Here is a 17,926-nt window from a genome sequence, read left to right on the forward strand (position 1 = left end):
CACGCCTTGGAGATGGGGCAGCCTGGGCAGGTTGTGGCCGGAAGCGCCAGGAGTATGGGAGACTGAGCTGGCACTCCGGTTCTGCAGGATGCCCAGCTCCTCTGCCTTCCCCTGCCCTCTCAGCAGAGCCTTGGGTTTTCTCTTTTGTCATGCGGAATGAAAGATCTTCCTTACAAGGGTGCTGGGAGTGCCAGGTGAAGCCAAGGGTGTGACTTGCCGTGCAGGGGAGCCCCCCTTTGCTCCCTTCCTCACACCCTTGGCTGGGCTCACCCCTCCCTCACTCTAGCTCCCTTCTCACCAGGACTTCTCCCTTCTCTTTCTCTTGCTGCAGCTTCCTTGCTGAGTCTGTCTCCTCTGCCTCTGTCTCCCCATCATCCGGCTGTTGGTCTGTCTCGGGCCTCCTTTCAATCCATCCCTCTGTCTGTCCTTCTTCCTCTCTTCTATCTCTTTGTCTGTCTCTCTTGCACTCTCCATTTCTCTGTCTCTCAGTCTCTCTCTCGGGCTCCCTATCTCTGACCCCCTCTCTCAGGCATGCCGGTGACCTGGGGCTGCCCAGCTGCTCTGACCCTCTGTCCGGTGACTGTTCCGCCTCCCAGATAGGGCTGCTGGCCATCCTGGTCTCCACGGTGGCCGCCATGTCGGCCGTGGCCCAGCTGTGGGAGGACGAGTGGGAGGTGCTGGCGATCTCCCTGCAGGTGAGTGGGGACAGGCCCGGAGCGGGGCGGGGGTGGGCCCAGGGTCCCACAGCGAGTCAGAGGCAGAGAGAAGGCTACCAGCCAGGGTCCCCGAAACTCCCAGTTTCCCCAGTGGAAGAACAGAGACAGGGTTGCCCACCCACTGATAGGGGTGCGCTGTGACCAGGGGTGGCTGGGCATGGCTGGGAGTCTAGTCGCTGTCACCCTCCCACCTACAGGGCACTGCACCGTTCCTGCACGTGGGGGCCCTGGCCGCCGTCACTGCACTGTCCTGGATCGTGGCTGGACAGTTTGCCCGTGCAGAGCAGTCCTGTGAGTACAGCTGGGCAGGCCCAGCCTCCCCCAACCCTCCAGGTGCCAGGGCCAGCTGGCCCCGCCCTGGGGATGAGGTGTGTGGGCTTTGTCCCCAGTGGGTCGCAGCCTCGGTCTGCCTGGCAATTTTGCTCCCCTGCAGCCCTGTGTCTGCCTGTGCACAAGCATGAGGTGGAGGTCAGTTTGGAGGCTGCCCGAGGCGCACGGTCCCCTCAGCGTCTGGGCCCTGACAGGCAGACATAAAGGCGGGGTGCCCAGCAGAACGGCTCATCAGGCAATGCTCACGGCCCCTTGTTTCCAGCCTCCCAAGCGGCCATTCTCTGTACCTTCTTCGCCGTGGTGTTTGCCCTCTACCTGGCCCCGCTCACCATCTCCTCTCCCTGCATCATGGAGAAAAAGGACCTGGGCCCCAAGCCCACACTCATCGGCCACCGTGGGGCCCCCATGGTGAGTCTGCCTGCGGGTCCTAACAGACATGGGGTGGGGAGGGCTCGCCGAGCTGGCGTTCTCGGAGGAGATGGGCAAGAGCCTGGAGGGAGGACCTTGCTGGAAAATAGACGTGACATAAGTGCTGTAGTGGTGACAATGATCAGACTTTTGGGGGGTGTATGGAAAGAACTGGTGAAAAATAAGGCTGGAGAGCTTGGATGGGAGCAAATCCTGAAAATCCTTTAAGGCATCTTGTTAAACAAGATTTAAACTTTATACTGAAGGCCTAGGAGATGCAGGAGGGTTTTCAGCTTGAGGGTTTAAAGGGGTCACTTTTGGTCTGGGTGGAAACTGGCCAGCAGGGCAGGGGAGGGGCAGGGCGGCAGCTGAGGCTGGAGTGGTGGGTGGGGGCGAGGAGGGCAGGGCCCAGCAGGCTGGGACCGGGCAGCAGGAGACCCCGCCAGGACGGGTGGGCAGGAGGCGGGTTCGAAGGCAACTATAAGCAAAAGCTGAACTGGACTGAGGTGGAGGAGAGGAAGGAGTCCAAGGGCCTGGCTCGGCCTTGCCCTGCTGTGTGAGCCTGCAGGAGCTCCAGGTTGAGAGGGCATCTCCAGAGCCATGCTGTTTGGTTTGAATCCTGGCCCGTCACCGGCTGGAGGACCCTGGACAAGCTTCCCCACCTCTCTCTGCCTGGTTTCCTCATCTTGTACGATGAGAAAAGTGAGTGCCCACGTCCTGGGGTTGTGAGAATCATGCGTTCATGCATGTAAAGTGCCCAGGTAGGAGTGGGGCATACAGCAAGTGCTCAATGAGAGTCTGGCATTACATTCACCTTGGGCAGTCCCGTGCCCTCCCCCCAAGAGTCTCCTCCCCCACCAAAGTCTTGAACCAGAGGTTCTCAACTGCCCAAACCCTGGGGGGCGTTGGGGGACTTGTTTGGTTTTCATAATAATTGCAGAACCCACCTTTTTATTGGGGGAGGGGGTTGGGGTGCATGATCCGGGAATTGAACCCGGGTCACCCACATGGGAGCTGAACATTCTACTGCTGAACTACCCACGCACCCTGGTTTTCACAGTAATTGGCAGTTACATTGGCCCATTTCATTTCAAGATAGTAAAGGGGCCCTGACAGAGTAACCATTCTAAAAGGAGGCATTAAGTCAGAGAGGTCCTAGAATCTTCCTTACAGTGCTTCCCGTTAACACCCCCACATGCTGAGTGGTGTTATCGTGCCCCTTTCCTGGATAAGATTCAGACCTGTGCCCTTGAGCTGGTCCCAGCACCTCCAGGAGGCAGCGAGCCGGAGAGGCCATGGCTTCGGAAGCAGAGGGATTGGGGACTTTGGGTCTGGTTTGGCCATGTGCCGCCGGGGGCGCAGTGGTCTCTGGGCTCCCCTGAGTCTCTGTCGCCCCCCTGCTGGCCCTTGTGGGGGTAAATGAGGAGTATTGTCCTCGTGGACAGGCAGGGTCCCAGGGGCTCTGTTCTCGAGAGACTGAGGCTGTGGCTCCTCCCCTCCACAGGACCCGGGGTTCCCTGTCTCACCTGCCCGAGGTGGGGGGGGCAAGAGGGATTACACTGAGGCAGGAGAGGAAGGTGGGAAGTGACCCCCATTTGGACTGTTTTTGTTTGCTTGTTTCTTTATTGGGGGCGATTTATTAAGTTGCAAATTTGTAATTCTAAGACCATGAAAATGTCCAAATTAAGCCACCAAGAAGAGGTTACCTTCACTCCAGAAAGACTGATGCCATCAGGAATACCTCTTTTAGCTGGGAAGGCACATGGTGTCATCTGCTAGCTTTATCTCCTCATTTCATTAGGCCTCCCCAGGGGCATTTTCCTTCTTCATCTCCAGTGTCTAGTTGTGTGGGCTCTGCTGGACTGGTTTTTAAGTAGAAAAATTTCAGACATACACAGAAGAAAAAAAGAATAGTATAATGAATCAAATACAATGAATAACATAATGAATCTAATACCAGCTTGAACATTCATCAACCTTTTGCCAGCTTCAACATTTATCAACCTTTTGCCATTCCTTCCTTTTTTCCCCCTGTAATATTATTCTAAAGAAAATCCAAGACATCATATTATTTTGCCTCCATGTACTGCAGGATGTATCCCTGACACATGGGACTTTTCGTCTAACATCACCATAATGCCGTTACCATACCCAACAAAATGAACAATTCCTTAATATGATCAGATGCTCTACCCTTGGTCAATTTTCCCTTCTTGTCTCACAAATCGCTTTTTACCATTGAGTTTTTAAAAATCAGGTTCCAAACTCCATCTACACAGCACATCTGGCTGATTTGTATCTTCTAATTTATACCAACTCCCCATCCCAATTTTTCTTATGCTGTTTATTCATTGAAGAAACTGAGTCTTGTGTCCTGTAGCGTTTCCCACATGGCACACCCAGCTGATTGCCTCCCAGCAGTGCTGTCCCTGTAGGTTTTGGAGGGGCTGGTAGGGGCCCCCAGCCTGTGTGTCGGTGGGTGCATGGGCAGCAGTGTCCACCCTTGTGGGTGTCTGCAGGTGGGTCCTCAAAGGGGAGCCTGTGGGGGTCTCACTCTGTGTGTGGCCCAAAGGCACATCCAGGGAGGGCCAAGGTGGCTCAGCAGGCAAGAATGCTTGCCTGCCATGCCAGAAGACCTGGGTTTGATTCCCAGTGCCTGCCTATGTTAAAAAAAAAAAAAAAAAGGCCAAAGGCAAATCCATGTATAAGAGACTGTCCCCGTGCCCTCGGGTGTGTGTTGCGGTGCGGGTGTGCCTCTGTGTGCGTGCACTTTGATATCTGGTGAGACTAACTGCAAAACTGGGACAGTTAGCACAATGCGGTTTTGCCCACCTGTGTTTGTAGCAGCTGCCACTAACCCACCACACACAGGCACGCTCCGGACACTGGAGCCCCACCTGGGCTTAGGCCCAGTGCAGGTGGGAGCTTTGAGGTGGGGATGAGGAGCTCGTCCCAGAATCCCTGGCTGCTTCTTGTCGCCCTCCTGGAGCCCGAGGCTGGCTGGGGAGAACCAGGTTTCCACACTCCTGCCTCCAGGTGATGGCACCTGACCCCAGGAGAACTCAGCTGTGTGCTAAAACCTCTAGAAAAGAGCCCTCCTCTGCTCAACACTGCATCTGCCCCTGCGAGGGTCTCAGAAGCCCCTGTTAGGCTTCCTCGTGTCTGCTTGGAAGTCTGCCTTCTGCAGCTCCAGCCCACGTGGGAGGGAGCATTGTATCTCGTGGGTGGTAGGAGGCCTGGCTGCAGGATATTTAGCGGAGAGATGGAAAGAAGGGAGAGGTGGGTAGGAACAGGCTGAGTCGGTGCCTCTCTCCCTTGGTAGCTCTGTGCCCCACTCTGCTTCTGCGGGGGGCCTCACAGCCCCCTAGACAGGGAGACAGGTACCACATTCCCCAAGACTGCTCGGCTCTGGGGAAAGGGGAAGAAAGAAACTCAAACTATAAAGACCATACTGTGTCCCAGACTCTGGCTGGGGTCTCTGACATCTATCTCACCTACGAGGTTGGTAACACGAGCCAGTTTTATAGCTAAAGAAATGAGGCCCCAGGAGGCGAGGCAATTGCCCACTGTTGGTCGGTGGCTGTGAAGTGGAATTGCTAGCTTCACAGTCCATTCTCAAAGCCCTCATACCTCATTCCCTCATACCTCAGTGCCAGGCTGCCTCCAGGGCATGGGGAGTGTTGCACGGTGGGGAGCAGAGCGGCCAGAGGGAGAGAAGAAGGGAATGAATTTGTTCTGCGTGGTGATGAAATCAGCCATGGGATTCCTTTCCAGCCTCTGCCTTCACTGGCAGGAATCCTCCATCTGTCCCTTGGTCCTCCACCCTCACAGGTACCTTGTCCTAGCCTAATCCTTGGTCTGGTGCTGACCCCTAGTGGCAGTGAGGGGCATGACAGAGAAGCGACTGAAAACAGGGAGGGAGACCTAGAACCCTGACTCTCCCCACCAAAGGGGCCCCCAGGGAACAGTGAGTCCACAGCTTCCCCCAAGGGGTAAATGGGGGAACTAATGTCCACAGGTGAAACAAATGAACCCAAGAGCACAAAGCTAATTAATGGCAGAGTCAGGATCTTCTGATTAATATACTGTAGCATTCACAGTTGCCATTTATTAAACACTTACTATGTATCAGACAATATACTAGAGGCTTTTAATCCATGTAACTGCCCAGTGAGGGAGACAGTTTTTCCTGTTTGTATAGACAATCTGTAGATGGGGAAACTGATCACCTACTTACATTTTACCATCCCATCTACCCTCCCCCTCCCTCCAGCATCTCCCTTGGGGGCTATAACCGGAAGGGGCTTTGCATTCAGCCCCAACCCCACAACTGCCACAGAGGCCCCGTGGACTGTAAAAAGCCCACCCTCCCTGCAGTTTCTAGCTCAGTGCCCAGAATGCAATAGTGATAATACCATGTTCATAGCTACACTTCATTATTAACTGCTAACTATGTGTCAGGCATTTACGTGCACCAACATTAGCCACCCAAAAATGAGGCTGTGAGGCAGGCATGATTGAAGAGATGAGGAAACTGAAGTTCAGAGAAGCCGAGTGGTCTGTCCAGGGTCACACGGCTACTGTGCAGAGGAACCAGAGTTAGCACCAGGCCTCTCCCAGCCTCCCAACATGGGCTGCTTTCCATCGGCCAAGGAGGGGTGCATTGAGCGGGGTCTCAGCTCGCCCCTCACTGCTGCCTTCCTCCCCAGCTGGCTCCAGAGCACACGCTGATGTCCTTCCACAAGGCCATAGAGCAGAAGCTGTTTGGGCTCCAGGCTGATGTCACCATCAGGTAAGGGGGAGGGAGGACAGCACTTCTTTCCCCTCCCCACTGCATCCTGGTTTCTGCTGCACCCCAGAGCCTCCAAAGTGGGGGCAGGGGTGTTTGGCATTTACAGGCAGGCACTCTGCTTTAACAGCACAACTCTCTGTGCAGCTGAATCTTGTGCCAAACCCCAGGATATAAAACAGAGGAAAGAACAGATTCTCTGGTTCGTGTGGGGGTGGGGGTGGAGCCCTGGAACCCTGCCAGATCCATCTGAAGGAAAGACTAGATCTATATATATGGCTCAGCACGATGAGTGAGAAAAGCCAGCGGAGAGGTGATACATTCACCGTGATGCCAACGATATTGAAAAAGATCACACAAAATAGATATATACTTTTTCTACAAATAGGTATGGAAATACAGAAATGTCTGAAGGTCAGGAAGAGTCCATACCAATCTCATAGCAGAAGTTATCTCTGGGAAGGGGTGGGGGGCAGGGCTGCCACATATAGTTGGGCAGGTTGTATGCTCAACAGGGGTGCCACACATGTGAGGACACCATTGCCACTGTAGACATCATAGAATTGGGGATTTTGCACAACTTTCTAGAAGGTGGTAGTAAAATGCCTTGAGGAAGGGGCACAGGTGCCTTTTACTGTCTCACACTAAGGTGCCATATGGGCCACTGGCAGCTCTGTAGGGGGAGGAGGGTAGAATTTGTCAAAGGGCCCTGCATTTGTGCTGTTTTGTCATTACGACATCAGATGGGCTTGGCTCCAGGCCAGGTTCCACTGCTTACTGGCTTGTGGCCCTTGAGCTAGATTCTTCTCCTTTCCCAGCCTCAGTTTCCCCGCAGTTGCTAAGAGGATTTAGGCCCGGCCTATTCCCAGCTCTCCATCCTCTGCTGTCCCTGCCCCCAGCAGCCCCTCATAGAGCCAGAGACAAGTGGCCTTTGGGGGTCGCCAGCTAGCCCGCCATACCCTCTGCCCCGAGGGCCCGGCCTGCCCATGTCCCCTGGGGGGTGATGTAAGTGGGTGAGAGGAATGCGGTGGGAGTGACTGCTGTGAGCAGGTGAGGGGCGTGGGCGGCGGGTGACCCAGTGGCACCCTTCCTGCAGCCTGGACGGCGTGCCCTTCCTCATGCACGACGCCACCCTGCGGCGCGCCACCAACGTGGAGAGGGAGTTCCCGGCGCTTGCCCGCAGGCCCGCCTCCATGCTCAACTGGACCGTCCTGCAGAGGCTCAACGCCGGCCAGTGGTTCCTGAAGGTCTGACTGCACCAGGCACGGGGAGCCCGGGACGGGGATCCATGGGGTGAGGGGCAGGGGTGGCCCCGGCCAAGTGGTCAGCAGCCTCCTCTGAGCTCCTGCCACTGCAGCTGGGACTCGTGGTTGTCACCGCTTGTGCCGAGGCCTTCTCCCCCACCAGAAAAAGTTGAGGATGATAATTGTGAATAGTTAAAACCGTTAATTCTGTCCAACTCCAGAAGGAGGTTGGTTTTCTGGTTTCTGAAACGCTGCCATTGGAGGAACGTGCTGGGGTCTGGGAGACATCCCAAGTGAAGCATCCTTTCCGGCAGTGGTGGGTGGGCCGGAGAGGTTAGGGTTGGGGTCTCGTAGCCAATCAGTCTGCCTGCCGCGCACACCAGCAGCCCCCAGCAGCCCCCAGGCGTTGCAGCCGCGTGTGCCCGTGTCTCTGCCAGGCCGACCCCTTCTGGACGGCCGGATCCCTGTCGCCCGCCGACCACGGGGAGGCCCAGAACCAGTCCATCTGCAGCCTGGCCGAGCTCCTGGAGCTGGCCAAGGGCAACGCCTCACTGCTGCTCAGCCTGCGTGACCCCCCGCAGGAGCACCCCTTCCGGGCAGCTTCCTCAACGTCACGCTGGAGGCCGTGCTGCGCTCAGGCTTCCCCCAGCACCAGGTGAGACCCGGCCCGGCCCTGCCCTCGGGGAGCCCCCGCCTGGAGAGCCCTAACTCCAGCATAACAATCGGCGACCCTCCTCACCCTTGGGGATTCACACTTGTAAAATGAGGGTAGCACATCAAGACAGGCCTTCAAAATGTACAACCTGAGCAGGCGCAGGTCCTCCCGTTACTACAGGGCAGCACTGCCCACATCATCGTGGCGTAGGATTTTGGGATCAGAGGAATCCGACGCCAATTTATGTCAGCACCAATTTATGGCCCCATGCAGAGTCACTGATATTTGGGCTGTAAGTCTTGTTGTGACAAAGGGTCTAGAAGGGAAGCTTCCTGAATTGTGGCCAGAGTGACTCACAGCCCTGGTGGGACCAAGCAGTGCCTTAATAGTGATGAATACACATACACCTTCTCTGGGTGCCGTGTCCCCCTTCACTTAACCCTAAGTGTTGTTCTATGAGGGCTTGGTACTCTCGTGCCCATTTGACAGAAGAGAAAGCCGAGGCTGACCCTGTCCTGCCCGCAGGTCCTGTGGCTGCCTAACAGACAGCGGCCCCTGGTACAGAAGGTGGATCCCAGCTTCCAGCAGACGTCAGGCTCCAAGGAGGCGGTGGCCACATCCAGCAGCTGAACTTGCGCTACACTCAGGTGTCCCGCCAGGAGCTCAGGTGCCTGCCCCACCCAGCTCACCTGGGGAAGATGGGGGTGGCGGGACTGAGTCTCGCGCATTCCTGTCACCCGGCACCCTGCCAGGCGCAGGGCTGGGCACGTGGGGGTCACCACGCTGGGATCAAAGATAAGAGGTGGAGGCTGACCTGGGTTTGCGTCCAGCTCAGTGCTCTGGGGATGGAGATGCCTTCCTCCAGGACTGTAGGGAGGATGGCACAAGGTCGTGAGGAGGGCAGGCTTTTCGGGCTGCCCACGCGGGCCCCGGGGGACAGCAGGCCTCCCTCCGGCCGACCAGCCTCTGCCCCGCCCCACAGGGACTTCGCCTCCTGGAACCTGAGCGTGAATCTCTACACGGTCATTGCGCCGTGGCTCTTCTCCCTGCTGTGGTGTGCACGGGTCCCCTCCATCACCTCTGACAACTCCCACACCCTGTCCCAGGTGCCTTCCCCTCTCTGGATCATGGTGAGCTGGGGGGTCATTGGGGCTGCTGAGGGCTCCTTGCGGGGGAGCTGCCTCTCGCCTGTGTCAGCCACTCAGAGTAGCTCTTTCTGCACCCAGGGCCCTCTCTGGTGGGGTCTCCAAAGAGGGGGTGAAGGGCTTAGAGCCTTGGGAGGATTTCCATGGCCTCCGGGGCCTGCACTAAGGTGCCAGGGGGTGAGGGGAACCTGGGTGTGACCTACGGGAGAAACCATCACTAAAGACCCCAGGAGAGTAAAGAGCAACTTAGGGCTTCAGGGGGGTTGTTTTGCTTGTTTTCTGTCTTGTTTTAAAGGAAGGGAGGTAATTGGAAAAAGAGGTTAACAAGACAAGAATAGGGGGCATTAAAATCTGTTCAGAGAATACAGCAGAAGGAAAAACATTTTTCCCTTGGTTGACCAAGCGCTGCAGACAAGCCTAAGCCCCAGGCCCGGCCCTGCCAGGTGGGCTTGGCTGAGTGCCTCAACCTGCCTCCTGGGTGCCAGGGCTGAGGCTGCTGGCGTTTTCCTGCCCAGGACATCCCTGGGGGGACCAGATGAGGGGCAGGAAAGGGCAGGTGGAGGGTCTTGCTATGGCTCGGATAGCTCCAGTGCCACTTGAATTAGATGTAGGTCATGGATAGTTATGGGGGTGACGGGAGACAGAGTCAGGGCAAAGCTAAAAAGGGGCCACAAGAAAAGGAGGACCTGGGTGACCAGCTTCAGATGCTGGGATTTCTCTCCAGCCCTTCAAAACTAAAGAGCTCTCTCTGGGGCTCTCCACCTGCCCGTTGTCCTTAAAAACCTCAGATGAGATGAAATAACTTCCTGACTGTGGCAGCAGGAGCAGGGAGCATACGCTAATTTTTAGGTCACAGGGAGCTGCCCCCACAGTAAGAAGAGGTCCCCGTGCTTCCCCCAATGCCGCAGTCCTGAGGTTGAGGTGGTTTGAGAACCAGCTGCCACTGGGGGGTGGGATTTGCCCTCTCCGGAGATCCCTGGCAGGGAAGCCCCGTGCTCCGCACCCCTGCTGATCACTGCACACCCTCACTCAGGTTCTTGTCTGTCTCCATCAGCCCCTGCCTTGAGCTCCCTTAAGCACATGAACCCTCCCACCTAGCACAAACCACCTCCTCCCTGAGCCCATCCCATCCAGGTCTCCTTTACCTGCGTGTGTGCAAACGCACGTGCTCTCTTCTAGCCCACTCTGCAGATACCCGGAACTGCAGGCACACCTTCTACTCCAAATCCCAGACGCTCAGTGCCCACAGCCAAACACAGCCTTAACCTCCCCCACCGGCCTCAGCCCCCTTAAGCTCTTCCCCTGCCCCTCCCCAATGATCTGTGGACTTCTGGACTGGCCAAGACCAGAAGCTGCCCACGGGCCGTCTGTCCACAGCCCCCGACGAGTACTGCCTGCTGTGGATCACCGCCGACCTCATCTCCTTCATCCTCACTGTCGGCATCTTCATGCTCCAGAAGTGAGTGGGCTCCAGCCGCCTTCCATGGCCTTCCCCACCCCCACCCCACGGCAGGCCCAGTCCCCCGGCCCAGCCCTGCAAACCCAGCCTGGAGCCCCTGTTCAGGGGATAAGGACGGACTCCCAGTGGCCGCCCAGTCCCCCCTCCCCCAGCTGGAGCCTGAGGGTTTCTGGAGGGAGCACTCACCCGGCCCAGCACTGGGCTCCGTGGTTTACCCTGTGGCCTTTGGCAAGTGGCAGTTCCCCTCTGGGCCCATGGCCTCGTCTTCTCACCACATGTTCACTGGCCGGGCCACGCTGAAAACCCCCAACCCCTCAGGACACCCGATGGGATGGTGGTTGTGGTGGGGGGTGTTGTTGGTTTGGGGGAGGGTTTCTGACCAGGCGGGGGTCCCAACCCAGCCACGAACCAAGGGGCTGGTGTTTTATTCTTGACTGACGTTCTCTCTCTGTCCCATACTGCTCTGATCCGGCGCATGTCCCTCCTCTCTCTCCCCCCACCCTTACCCTCCTCTCTCTCTCTGCTGCACTCTGGCATCTCACAGCTATCACTTGATCAGGTAATTCTGGTGTGGTCCTCCTCCTCCTTTCCTCTTTCTTCCTTCTCCCTGCCGGCCCTTCTCATCAGAAAGCCTGCCCTGCACCAGGCCTGTGTCTGGGTCAGTTCCCCCCACCTGGGCCCCCCTGGGTCTCCCTCCCAGACACCTGCCTTGCCTGAAGTTCCCCTGCCCCCTCCCCACTCTCCTTCCTCCTCCTCCCTGAGTCCTCCCCTCTGCTCCTCCCAGCCTGCTGTGTGTGTCCCTCTGCTCTCTATGGCCACTGCGGTTCCTTCAGATGGGGAACCAGCGTTTTGCTGCTGCCCTGGCCTCAGCACCAGAGTGTTTCCCATGGGGGAGCACCCCCATCCCTCCAAGCCACACCCATAGGGACCTTCCCACCTTCCCAGAGCAGAGCCTACCAAATTTCTGCCCCTTTCTTTCCCTCCCTGGGAGGAGTTTGTCTGGGTTTGTCTCTCCAGTTGCTCACACTGTTTACCTTTCTCCATGTCTCTCCCATCTCTTTCTGTTTCTGAGTCCCTTCCAGGCATAGCCTTTCCCTGCCCTGTTCCCAGCTTTGTCCAGTTCTGCTTCTTTCTGTAGACGAGCACCCCTGTACCTCCAAGGACCCTGGGGAGGACTCATCAATGTCTGAGATGCTTGGTCTGGATGAGCCTGGCTGCAGACTCCCTGGCCGGACACTTTGCTCCAGGAATTTAATATTTATTTCAAAAAGGAGACCTAGATCTCAGGGATCCAAGCCCTTATGGGTCACATGCCTTGGGCACTCCTGGGTCAGGTAGCTTCAATGACCAGCCTCTAGGAAGAGAAACTCTGCTCCCTGGCTGGGAAGGGACATTTACCTGTCACCTAGTCGGCAGATATTCCCATGTGTCTGGCTTTTGCTGGTTCTAGAAGTGCAGCAAAAAGTCAGGGAGCCCCCCCCCCCCGGGAGCCTGGACAGACAAGCTAAGTCCTATTCAGGGGCCAGCAGGGGTGCCATCAGTGTCTCCCTGGGCTTCAGGAGAGGCCTGTGGAGGAAGGGACCTGGGGGGCGAGGACGTGGAGAAGACAGCTCCCCCCAAGGGCCCCTTTCTCCCATTCATTCGTTCAACAAATATTTATCGGGCAGCCACAACATGGCAGGCACTGAGGTGGTGCTGAGGGCACAGTGATACAGTAAACCCAGTCTGTGCCCTGAGGGACTTAGCAGGCTGCCTCCCCTCTGCCTCTTGCTTTCCCCGTGTCTGTCTGCTCTGTTTGTCCATCCATCCACCTGTCCATTCCTGCTGTGCTGACCCTGTCTAGAAATTCACGGCTGAGTCCTTGTAGAATCTCGGCTCCCTCCACTTGCCCCAGCAAGGCTCAGGCCCCTGGGAGGTTGGGGTCTTGTTTCTGATCCACTCCTCTCAGTAGGCCTCGGGGTGGCGGCCCAGTGAATCCTCTGTCTAGATATCAGAAAATTTCTAAGTTCAGAGGCCAGTGGTTTGAGGCTAATTCAGAGGAGCTACAACAGCAAAAAATTCCTGGGCTAGGCGTGAGAAGCTGAGCCCTCCCCACCCCAGGCCTGGTTCCTGCGTGCCCCGTGCCCGTGCCACCTCTCAGCTCACTCCGACAGAGTCCCCCTGCCTTAGCCATCGGAGGGACAATTCCCCAGCCTGCTCCTCGCCCTCAGGAACACACTCTTGCAGGGCTGTCAGGACAGAGGAGCAGATGGTCACACCACAAGTCACTTTAACTCCCCTGCCTCAACCCTTGAACTCTGAAGACCAGTTCTGAGCCAGCCTGAACCAGCCCCCCTGCCATCTCCCCTCACCTTCCTGCTTTCCTTCACTTCCTCTTTGGCTCTGTTCACCCTGCTCATGACAGTTGAGCTCTGGAAGACATCAGCTGGGCACCCCAAGATTGGCATGTACCCCACCAGCAGATCATCAGAGTTGTGCCTGCTAAGGTCCCCACCCCCCCATTTCTCCCAACCAAAGCGAGCCAGGCATGTAGCTAAGGACACCTGAGACAGAACTAACCAACCCAAGCAGTCTTGCTGGTCAGGAGGTGCTGGTTCAGGGTCCTAGAGATAAAAGGAAGACAAGGGAGCCCTGGGTGGGACACAGACCCAACCTCAAGCTCCAGCTCTGCCCCTCTCTGGGCCTCACTCGGTTTCCCTGATCTAACAGTGAGACAAGAGTCTTGCTGGACTCTCAGGCCAAATCCACAGAGGCTCCAGAGGAAGTGGGCAGCGTCCCTGCTGCAGGGTAGGGCACGGGAGGGGCCTGATGCCTGTGGGGCCGTCTCTGCAGGTGGCATCTGGGGGGCATACAACCCGGAGCAGATCATGCTGAGCGCCGCCGTGCACCGCACCAGCCGGGACATCAGCATCATGAAGGAGAAGCTCATCCTCTCAGGTGCACGGCACTCCCCACCCCGTCACCCCCCCCGGCAGGTGGAGAAGGAACTGGGCTCGGCTCTCTGCACGTGCCACAAGCACACGGACATGTGCGCACCCACATTCACACACACCATGCATACAGGTTGGGTGCACAGGCATGGCCGCTCGCACAGAGGCACACATGCATGCAGAAACACACACCCACACCTCACACACAGCCACAGCTCCAGAGTCCGGGGCCCAGCATCAGCGCCATGGTTGAGGGGCCCACGCAGGGCATGGGATGGGTGCAGAGTCTGCTTTGAAGGCCCAGTGTCCTTCATACATACCAGCCTGGTTCCTACACAGACCGCACACACATTACTTCATCCCTGTTCCTTAGCAGCCCCTCCTGACATTCCCAGTCCGATAGGGGGGCAGATACGTGAACAAATACCCCCGAGTTTGGGAGTCACCAGAGCTTTAACAGATGGGGGTGCTGGGCCTGAGTGGGATGTGGAGGAAGAGGAAGTTGTCAGAGTGCCCTAGGGCGGTGAGGAAGGTTTGGGGGCCCACTTTGCAAGGAAGTGACATAGCTGAAATGGGAAGGTTGGCTAGGAGGTGCCTGGTAATGGGCTTGGAGGTCGTGTGAGCAGAGAGCATACCAGGCAGAAAGCCTGTGTAGCGGGAGTGAGGGCACACTGCCTCCCTGGGCTTCAGGAACTAAGGAACATGCCACAGGGCTTAAGGGGAGGAGCCACTGGCTGGCTTCCTCCAAGGGGCCACTGGGAGAGGCTGTTCTCGAGTGCTGGGGTCAGGAGCCTGGATTTTATTCTGGAAGCAGAGGAAGGTCACGGGCAGATTTGTCTTCCACCACCTTTCTAGCAAGGTGGAAGGTGAATTGGGGGGAAGCAGGAGGCAAGGGAACCAGTAATTCAGGCAAGAGATGTGGCCCTAGGGACAGCGAGAGGAAGAGTGATTTGAGAGGTACTGAGAAGCCAGGTGAACATGGATTCAAATCCCAGCTCTGTTCCCAACTAGATGTGTGAACCTGACCATGCTGTCTCACCTCTCTTGGCATCAGCCTCCTCTGTAAAATGGGCTAACACCCCCCCTTCCACGGTACATGGGCAGATTAGCCCCCTGCCTGGCTGGCCCAGAGTGGTGCTTGGTAAACACTGGCTGGATGAACGAGAGTCCATTTGGGACAACTCTGATTCTCAAAGGGCCCATGAGTTGTGTGAACATCTACTCATTCATTCACTCCTTCATTTATTCATCCATTCCGCTGATATAGGCCAGGCAGTGTTCGAGGTGTGTAGGGTACACAGATTCTTGCCTGAGGGGTACTTCTGGGGCCCTTCCCTGAGCCCCAAGGCTGAATGCAGCACCTGCCCTCTGAACACCACTCCAATGTAGCTCTGACCACACTGGGGAGCTCCTGGGAGGAGGGGCCAGTCCAGGGCATCGAGGGTCCCCAGTCCCCGACACGGCATCGGACATGGCCATAATTGGTGGGTGGAAGAATGAGGCTCACCCCTAGGCATGCAGATTCTTCCCTTCCAGGATACTGCTTCTCCTGGCAGTGCCAGTCAGGCCTTTAGCAGCCAAGGCCACTCAGTGCGCCCCTTCTGAGTGCCAGGCTTGGAGTGTTCTGCCTCAGTCCTCATTCCCTCCCCACCCAGGTGGGCCCAGCTCCCACCCCAGGAAAGCACACTTTTCCTGAGCCTCAGCTGTGTGCCTAGTGCAGTGCCAGCACTCCAGACTTAGATGCCACCTCTACCCTTGACTGGGTACCTGGTGTCCATTCGGTGGAGCCCACAGACACCAACTGCATAGGCGTGATTGGAGCCGGGAGGCCGTGATGACACCCCATCCTGGCCAGGGAGCTCACAGGAGGTGCTCAGGAGGCCGAAATAACCCAGATGAGAAGAATTCAGCCAGATTTTATGAAAAAGCAATGTTGACGAATGCATAGCTCCCAGCAGAGGGCCAAGGTATTCAAAGGCTCCAAGGACAGCTAGTACATGGGTGCCACGCTCCAGAGGGTGCAGGTGGTTTCCTGTGGCTGGAAGGCAGACTTCTAGGGTGGAGTAGACTGAGGGGAGACCAGAGGGTTCAGCAGAAATCAAGGGGGCTTTGATTCCAGGAACAGCACCAAACTTGACCTTCATGGCTTAGTTAGGTTCCAAGTGCCCATCTAATGCAGCCCACCCTTCCCTTCCCCATCTGTCTACTCATCCTGTTGACCTGTCTCCACCCCACTACTCACATGCTGTCTCCCTCTGGCCTGGCAGAGATCAGTGAAGGCGTGGAGATCTCTGACAAGCTCTCCATATGTTCAGAGAACAATTACGACACTTACGCTAACAGCACTACCACCCCTGTGGACCCCTGAAGGGGAGGCAGCTGTACCAAGATCCTCATGGACCACAGCGGACATTAGCTGAAGACCTTTGTCCCCGCCTGCACATAAGTAGGAGCAGGTCGAGCCCAGGAGGGCTGGCAGAAGCGTGTCTGGACTAGGAGTGCTCTGGGAGCCAGCTTTGCGGCCCCCGCGTTGGCATGGCCCCTTGCCAGCCACGGCTTCTCTTGGAGGAGCTCTCCTTGTCCTTGAGGCCCAACTGGGCCAGGACTCCGGCCTCTCAGACACCCCGTGGTCCTGGGGTGCCTTGTTTTGGGAAGGGCGGGGTCTGGGCCTGGCCCTCCTCCCGAGGCCTTCCCTTGTATCCCCACCTACAAGCCTTGATGGGTCACTGGGTCATGCCCCGTGGCAGCAGAGGATGTGGATACCCACATGTGCCCACGTGTGTCCATTCTCCGGTCTGTGCCGTGGGGCTTCTCACTTCTCCATTGTGATCCTGCCTCAATGGCCTGGGCTGGCCTCCACCCCCAACAGCCCTGCTCTTCACGTCAGTCTCAAAGCACAAGGAGGCCTGGCCCAGTGGTGAAGACATGTCCTCCTTGCAGTCATAGCCTGAGCCATGGCCCCCAGGAGCAGCTAGGGACAGTCAGAGGAGAGGCTCAGGACTGCTCAATCCTACACTGTGTCCAATGGGACCCGGGGCAGAGTGGCCCCGAGGTCCAGGAGAGCCCCAACTGATAGGACCTCAGAAGGTTCCCGTGTCAGTGGCCACAGGGCAGAAGCCACCTATGGAGTGTTCTGGTCATGGTCAAGGGCAGGTATGTGGCCAAGGAGGCCCACCATGGAGGGAGCCCAAGGGGCCTTGGCCAGGGTGATTAAAGCTGCCATCTTGATATGTGTTGTGTCTTTCTGAAGTGCCAGCAGGAGGGTGGGGAAAGAACATGCTGGATTTCAGGTGCATTTCTGGCCACATGGAGGCAATCTTAGTTCCCTCTGGCCAATGGAAGGACAAGTTCTTAGCCAGGAGATGCCTCTTCCTGCAGGGTTGGGATTTGGCTTTGACTTCTCAGGGCTTTGGACCTGACTAAGGAGGGCCCATCACTATTCTTGGCACAGTTGAAGTACCTGATCTGAAAGCCAAAAAACAGCCTTTGGGACCACAGATGTCCCTTCCTGTCTTTCAGCCCCTGGGGCCTCTGTGACCTTTGCCTTCCATGGGGAGAGGTCAGCAGGACACTCAGGGCAGATCTGTAACTCAGATATTTCCCTTAAGGGAAAAGGGGGAGGCTGAACCCCAGCTCCAGCCTGCATTAAATAAACCTGGAGCCCTCTGGAGTCAAAGGATGTGTTTCTCCTCCAGACAGAGGTCTTCTGTGGAATTCCTGGGAAGTATGAGAGATTCTGGCACTTTGCTGAAGAAAAGTAGCAGAGGCCCAAATGTTGGAACACAGACTCCGCCCCCACATTAACCTCCAGGGCTGTTCCTTCAGGGAACTCTGAGGGGTCCCCCCAACTCCACCACCACCCTTTCTGCTTTTGCACATCTCAAGTGCTTTCTCTCCTGGGGCAGAAGTCAGCTCCCACTTCTCCCTGGACACAAGGGAGTCAGTGGAACCCAGAACTGCTGGGCCCAGGGTGGTGGGCAATGCCCTGCCCCAAATACCCCAACAGCCTTTGCTCGTGCTTCTGGCAGACCAACCCAGGATAGTGCATTTGACTTCATGCCAGCCCAGCCCCTCCCTGTCCGGTCAGCCCCCTGAGCACATTGGCCAGAATGTTCGAGGTTCTTGGCCGCACTTGGGAACTTGTTACCCTGGAATCTTCAGGAAGGTGGGAGCGGAGTAGGGCTGGGGGGGGGCTGGGAGTTCTGAGGGGATCAGCCGGTCAGCATCTGACCATCACCAGGACCCCCCAT

This window comes from Tamandua tetradactyla, unplaced genomic scaffold (assembly GCF_023851605.1).
Source record: "Tamandua tetradactyla isolate mTamTet1 unplaced genomic scaffold, mTamTet1.pri scaffold_73_ctg1, whole genome shotgun sequence".
In the NCBI taxonomy this organism is placed as follows: domain Eukaryota; kingdom Metazoa; phylum Chordata; class Mammalia; order Pilosa; family Myrmecophagidae; genus Tamandua; species Tamandua tetradactyla.